This window comes from Helianthus annuus, chromosome 2, assembly GCF_002127325.2.
Source record: "Helianthus annuus cultivar XRQ/B chromosome 2, HanXRQr2.0-SUNRISE, whole genome shotgun sequence".
Classification (NCBI taxonomy): Eukaryota; Viridiplantae; Streptophyta; class Magnoliopsida; order Asterales; family Asteraceae; genus Helianthus; species Helianthus annuus.
In genome coordinates, this window is record NC_035434.2 from 141,263,851 (window position 1) to 141,271,176 (window position 7,326).

The window sequence follows — 7,326 nt, forward strand, 5'->3', positions numbered from 1 at the left end:
CCTAGTGTACAATTCCGTGTCGATGTCAGGGAACTTCTTTATGAGGTGCATCCCCACATCGTGCTGATACCCAACATCGACGACTCTATTGACGGCGCTAAATGCTCTTCAGGTCTAGGAAAAGTCCCATGAAATGAGCAATAATGGTGACGCACGCGCCGTTGTATAACAACCACCATTCCTGGTGATGATATGCGAAGGCAAAGTACTATGCCAAACAGTAAGCTAAAGTGACAATATATGAAAATCAGGTCGCCGCTCATACACCACTCCCTTTGGATAGTGTGTTGTCCTAGGGACCGTCGTCAATCACATCCCAAAACCCGAGGAGGAGTTTATCAACCTGTAAGGTCACCTAGGCCTCTATAAACATGATCCAAACACTACGTATCGTGATGTGCGGAATCCATCACGATACACGTACACACTACAAATAAGTATAAAAATGAGTGGAAACCCAGTGAATTCACCAAATAGAACTTGTATTAAAGACACAGTTTACAAGTTCTCTCAAAGTCACAAAGTCTGAAAATCTCTAACTATTGCATTACACAAGCCATATATACATGCATAAACCATAATCCAGAACTATCTTAAAGTTCCATACTATGGAACACATTGTTCAGGGGAACAAACCCCTGAACATTACAATAAACTCGGAACAACTATCAAACCCAGAACCACACATGTTTTAGGACAGGGGTGTGCATGGGTCGGTTTGGGTCGTTTTGACCAAAAACCATAATGATAAGCGCGATCTCGGTTATTGGATAACCATAACCGATCGGTTGTGGTGGTTATGGTTATTCGGTTTTGATGGTTATAGCGGGTCGATTATGGGTGGTTAACCGTGTATTTAGCTCAGCTAAAAATAGCTTATTTTTTAACATGGAGTAAATTGTTATTGCATATTTGTATATATTAGTATATTACATATTATTAAAAAATACATATAATCTATAATATTAATACCAATTATTATCGAATATCCAAATAAAGTGATATGATACATTCAATAAATTCAAATAATCATTAAACCAAAACTACAAAAAGATATGAAAAACTCATAAGTACTAACAATCTTCAGTCAAAAACATAAAATATTAAAAATACGGTGAAAAGTCCTAAATCCTACAAACATTTATTACATGTCGGTTTGTTTCGGTTATGGTGGGTATGGAAAAAATGATAACCATAACCGACCCGCTACTTTCGGTTTTCAAAAAACCCATTAACCGACCCACCGGTTTTTTATTTGGATCGGTTTTTTTGGTTCGGTTTTGTCGGTTAATTTGGTTATGCTTCGGTTAATTCGGTTTTTTGCACACACCTATTTCAGGGTACACATAGAACCTGAACACAATCTATAGTTAGACAAATTTCATAAACACCATTACAACCCAAAGTTACACCTTAGACCCTATAACTTCAAGAGTTATCAAATCCAGCACTTCATCACTTCAGTGCATTATAGACTTCCCCTTGATGAATGCTCGGATCTTCAAAACACTTTGGCTGCAACTCTTCATTGATGTTGTGAGTAAAGACTTCCTGCACACGCTCCGTATTTTGTGCAAAATTGAACCACTCTAATGTACTGCATCGCAACCGTTATCATGTCATCACGATATTGTAATGCATTTCTTCTCAGTCTCTTAAGATCTTCAATCTTCAGATTTACGAGCCACATAGGATCCAAAAAACCTTAGTTCTACAAACTATTCTTGACCAATTCAAGGATGCCCACCGGTAGTCGAGAAATACTTTTTTTAATGGCAAGTTTCTTTTATTTCTGTGGTTTGTGAGACTTGAACCCAACACCACCCTATTGATTGATTGGTAGTTGAGAAATGCTCGGTGTCATAATGTGCGTTTGAAAAGTGTTTTTAGAAACATAAACTACACTTCAAATTAGAGCAAAACAACACTTAAATTGTTTTATTAACATGTGTAGAAAAAAGTCATTTTATCAGGGAAATTTATTAAAAATAAAAGAATTAGTTAATAATGTTGGCTGACCCTGGCATGTCAAGCTTAATTTTTTTTTGAACGGCCAACGAATCCTCTAAACGGGCTACTGGTGAAATTCACCACATCGGGATACATTCGCCTCCGAACCGGGGAAAACCCTCACCTAGGGCCGAAGCCCGTGAACACTCGCCCGAAGGCACGGCAGTGCGGTGAGGTAAAACCCGCTCAGTTCAAGGATCGAACTAGCGATCTCCACCTATTCGCCTAGTCTCCCATCATCACCAGGTGCCGCAGAAAATAACGGGGAGGACAGGAATCGAACTTGGGTCCCTTAGAACACAAGACTCTCCCTTACCACTCCACCACCACCTCATTGCCTAAAACATAATCATCTCAAGCTTAATTAGTTAGAATGACCGTTGGGGCAGGACAGCTCAAGTAATAACCAATCCCAAGTCACACTCATTTCATACAGAATTCAACTAGAATTCAAATTTCTAGGGTTAGGGTTTCTAATTTCCTATCATCTCAACACAATTCACATAAAATCTTCACTCAATCATGGACTGAAGAGGTATGGTCCCAATTCCCTGCCTACATGGCAAGGACCACACCACTTTTGTGCACACAAGGCACCCATGTCACCAGAACCTTCTAGAAGCTTCCAGAAGACATCTAGGCGGTTCATAGCTGGCAGCAAAGATGCTTTGCCCAACATAAAGGACAACACGTGTCACCATTGAGAGAAGGCCACATAGGCCTGCGACAATCCAGGGAGCAGGGCTGACGCGACCAGTACGAGGTACCCAGCGCAAGCGAATAGAAGGACGCCACGTGTACCACTACACCCTTCGCGACAGAGCAGACCAAGAGGATATTCCCCTTGGTCGGACAGCTGGCGCGCACCCACAGCTGGCACAGCTGCTTCCTCCTTCTTCACCATCCGGCTATAAATAGGACCCTTCATCATTCAGGTTCAGGATCTTGGCTCTCTTTACTCACTCTATACACACACTGTTTTATTCATCTCAGAGCAGTACTTATTCTCACGCCGGAGCCTGGTTAAGAGGGAAATTCCCCTTCCCCCTCTTAACGAGACTAACGGTGTTTACTGTTTTGCAGATTGCAAGCCATCCGATACGAGCGAGAGAAGAGGTTGAACCCCATAAGTGAAACAACCCTCTTGGTTATCCTTGTGTTAACCATTGTTTCAACATGGACAAACACAGAGGAGGCGATCGCCATGAAAACAGTCCTAAAACTTTCACCCTTACAGACGCTCTAGAGCCAGAAATTCACGTTCTGAACACAATAATCCGTATTCAGAGTTTTTGGTGCCTCTTTTGGGAGATCCTATAGGTATCTTGCGTATAATTTACAATTTGTTCGTTCATTGTGCATGCTAAATGTCTTATGTTGATCTAAGTTCAATGAAGTTTTAAAGTTTGTGGTGTTCTTGATGCATTTTGTTTGATGTGAGTGAAGATAATTATATTTGCGAGTGTAATTTTAGTTGTTATGAATATCAAATTGTGTTAATGTTAATATTTGTAGTTTGTTCATCGATTTTGCTTGTTAAATATATTCTATTGATCTGAATTTAATGATGTTTTAAAGTTTGGTACAATCTTGGTGCATTTTTGTTTAATGTGAGGTGAAAACAATCTACTGTGATTATAACTAATGTTTGTAGTTTGTTCATCGATTGTGCATCCTAAATGTGTTATGTTGATCTAAATTCAATGAAGTTTTAAAAGTTTGTTACAAACTTACAATCTTGATGCATTTTGTTTGATATGAGGTGAATACAATTTTCTGTAATTATAACTTCTGTTGTAGCACTTTGCAGACAGTAGTGAGGGTAAGTTTATTATGTTGATCTAAGCTCAATGAAGTTATATATGTGGTTAGTGTAATATGTAGCCTTTTTGTCCTCACAATTTACCGCAGATGCTAAGGAAAAACAATCTAAAGGAGGCGGTTTTGTGAAACTTTTTGTTAGTTCAGTTCCTAAGACAGCCACCAAAGAGGATGTAAGTTTTGAATTTCCAAACTTTTTTTGTTTTATGCTACACGTTTAAATACCTTTTACATATAATCTTAGATCCGGTTTGCGTTTCAAGAGCATGGACATGTTATTGAGGTTGCTTTGATCAACGACACGAGAATAGGGCAGCGACAAGGTATGTGCAAGTACATAGGGTATTTCGTTAATTTAACACATGTGAATATGTCTTTTCAGGTCCTTTGAAGGGACAGAGGGAACATATGTTGTTAGTTTTTTCGGCATTTTCAGGCCTTTTCTTTTGGATTGCAAGATCCTATCTGTCTAAGAAGAAGAAGAAGATAAAACGATACCGTTATAGCTCATTCATGGAGATGTCATATTAGCAGCTCAAGCTCTTTATGTAGATATAGTTTTGGGATTTTTTTAAAGCTTGGTTTCTAGTGTTGAGATTTGAGACATGTAGAAGGTATCATTTGATGTACCGATAAGTAGGTTATTTTTAGCGTGTGATTAGTAACAATGTTGTAAGTTGTAACTTTGAGGATTTCTATTGTTTCTTTTGTTGTTAGTAACAACCAGTTGTGATCTTGCCATCTTGGAAATGCCATGGTTATCTCTCGCGTGATTAGTGACGTATGTGATTTGCCGAACACGAAAAATCTTGTCACTTCTTAATGATTGTGGAATGAACAATTGTTACCAAATAGTTTGTTTGTGTTGGTGTTGGTTGTGAGTGAGTGGATAACTATGGGTATTTGCTTAATAGATAGTTTTGCGTCTGGTCATCAATCTGCTTTGTTAATATATCAGGAACCACGGAATTTGCTTCTGCAGGATATTGTTTTGTTAAACATGCCACATCGGATAGGGCAATACACGCCTTACATAAGAAGTATACATTTCCAGGGGTCAGTATGATGTTACATTTTTTAAGAAATCGGTGATATTTTGTCAAGTGAAAGGCACAATGATTCGTGTTTTCTTACAGGGTGTGGGCCCCATCCAGGTCAAGTATGCTGATGGGGAGCGTGAACGGTTAGGTAATTTGACATCTTTATTGGTTTTGTAGGAACAAAAGTTATCTTTTGTTCATTGTATTTTGATTGAATTTTCATAGTGATGTGTTCTTTGATATTAGGTTTAGCGGAATACAAGTTATATGTTGGCTCGCTAAATAAACAAGCAACTGAAGAAGAAGTTGAACAAGTAGGTCATAACTTACTTTTTGTTTATTATTTATTTAAATTTAAATATGCATGAGAATAATGTAAACGTATGTTTATTAGATTTTTTTCGCGTTTCGGTCGAGTTGACGATGTCTATATCTTTCGGAATGGAAAGAATCATAGTCGAGTTGATCAAGGTCAACTACAGGAACCTAATTGTGGTGGTCAAACTTCTTTTAGTCAAGGGTTTCCGTTGCAACCTATGCTTGGTTTTAGTGGGCTGTTACCCCTGCAGCAGGCCCATACTTATGCCCAAACTGCAATGATGAATCAGTATCATTTGCCAGCTCAGCAGCACATGATGCACCCTTTGCACCAATCAGCAAGTTACCAATCATCTCAGCAGGCATGCTCACAGCTTCAACAGCAACTGCAGCTTATGCAATCGTCGAATCCCAATTTGACACCTCAGCAGGTATATTTGGATTTATAAACCGCCTTGTTATATGTCCGTGCGTAGTCGATAAAAAATGGGGCGTTTTTTTACCCAAACACGCCCTGACGTCACCCCCTTGGGCGTTTTTGTTCGAAATTTTTGAATGGCGTCGTATTTAGAACGCTCGAGCCCCTTGTGTGTTTGACCAATCACCCTTTTTTGATGGTTTTTTGTCCAATAACATTTTTTGATGTTTTTTTAATTTAATTCTATTACTAAACCCCTTTTAACATAATGCCCCACATCCCCACTACACCCATTTATGAAAAACGCCCCATTGCTGACTGGACTGCCACATGGCGCAAAACGCCCTAGGGTGGGGCATTATTCATGTGTACCACTACACATGGTCTAAGCATGTTTCTGAGATTCTTTTTGTGTTTTTCAGCAGTCTACATTGGCTGGTAGTGTACCACAAACATCAGCAACTTTTGGTTATCCAACTATAAAACCCGTGACGGATTCGCTTTATGCTGCTTCGGTTGCTCCAGTTGTGTTCTCATCTGGAGGTCCCGTGAAATGTAATTGGACGGAGCACATCTCCCTTGATGGATATAGGTATTACTACAACAGCATGACCGGTGAAAGCAAAGTAAACATCGTTACTTTTTGCATTATTTATTATGTTTTCTTGGTGAACTTGAAATCGGTGGTAAATATTTATTATAAATCTGGTGGATACAGTGGGAGAGACCAGAGGAGTTGGCACTGTTTGAATTAGGCTTGGGATGAAATTTTGCCTCGAGTGTATTGTTTGTTTAAGGGTTTAACTTTCCTTGTAATAAATGTGATAATTCTTTTATGCTAATGTCTAAAAAAATAAATGTGAAATATGTTGGCAAAACTTCAGTTCAGTGCAGTTTCAGTGTGCCAACTTTACTTGCTTTTATCTTATTGTTTTTTTGGGGGGTTTATTCTAAATAGGGCTATGGCTATACACAAATGGCGGTGGCTGGTGGTTCTATGAGTGATTCCTCCCGATTCCAGCAGGTTCTCGAATCTTGATCACCAACAACTTCTGTTTCGATATTTGTTTATATAGTCGTTCTTCATTACAGGGCTTGCAGGGAGGTCAGGACTGGACGTTGAAGAACGAAACAACAGGTTTATTTAATTTCAACTGTCTAAATTTTAATCAATTAATCATGGATATTCTGTTTGTATGTATGTATACTTTGCCATTTTCATTTTGTGGGTCATATTAATAATTAGTTATTACCTAAAAGATGTTAGCTTTACTATGGTCCTTGCAACGACAGGTCCAGAGAACTAGGCAAGGCCATTTTACGACAGGTCAATCGTATGACATGATCAATCTTGTAATAAAACAACATTTCAATCCTTTTGGGTCTATGTGGATTTGTAGCATGTGAATAGTGGTCTGTTAGGCGGCCAACTGGTCTTCAAAATTTTGGCCTTGCAACTTTGAGTGGTATAGCGATTATGATCGTGTTTTGATGCAACGGCTGTGCCTGATAACAACTGCTTTTAAGTCATGGTACATTGATGTTGGTTGTTTTGGCATTTTGGTTGGATGTGCTTGGCTGTTAATAAACTAGAGTGTATCTAGCAGGATCAGATATGGGAATTATGTCACATTGGAGACAATGCTATAAGCAATCTTCTTGAGGATAGTATTTGAAAACTTATTTCTAGATTTTAATACTGGCTTTGAATGAATATAA

The 7,326-nt window shown here is 38.7% G+C and overlaps 2 long non-coding RNA genes across 2 annotated transcripts; both read left to right on the forward strand.

Annotated features, from left to right (window-relative positions):
- Nucleotides 1-3,019: 3,019 nt before the first annotated feature.
- Nucleotides 3,020-4,551, forward strand: LOC110905243. The gene is made up of 3 exons (XR_002572972.2): nt 3,020-3,330; nt 3,922-4,004; nt 4,076-4,551. It is a non-coding gene; the product is annotated as an uncharacterized LOC110905243 (long non-coding RNA).
- Nucleotides 4,552-4,871: 320 nt separating this feature from the next.
- LOC110905242 lies at nt 4,872-6,964 on the forward strand. The gene is made up of 6 exons (XR_002572971.2): nt 4,872-5,019; nt 5,118-5,185; nt 5,266-5,620; nt 6,030-6,631; nt 6,700-6,745; nt 6,901-6,964. It is a non-coding gene; the product is annotated as an uncharacterized LOC110905242 (long non-coding RNA).
- The last annotated feature ends 362 nt before the right edge of the window (nt 6,965-7,326 follow it).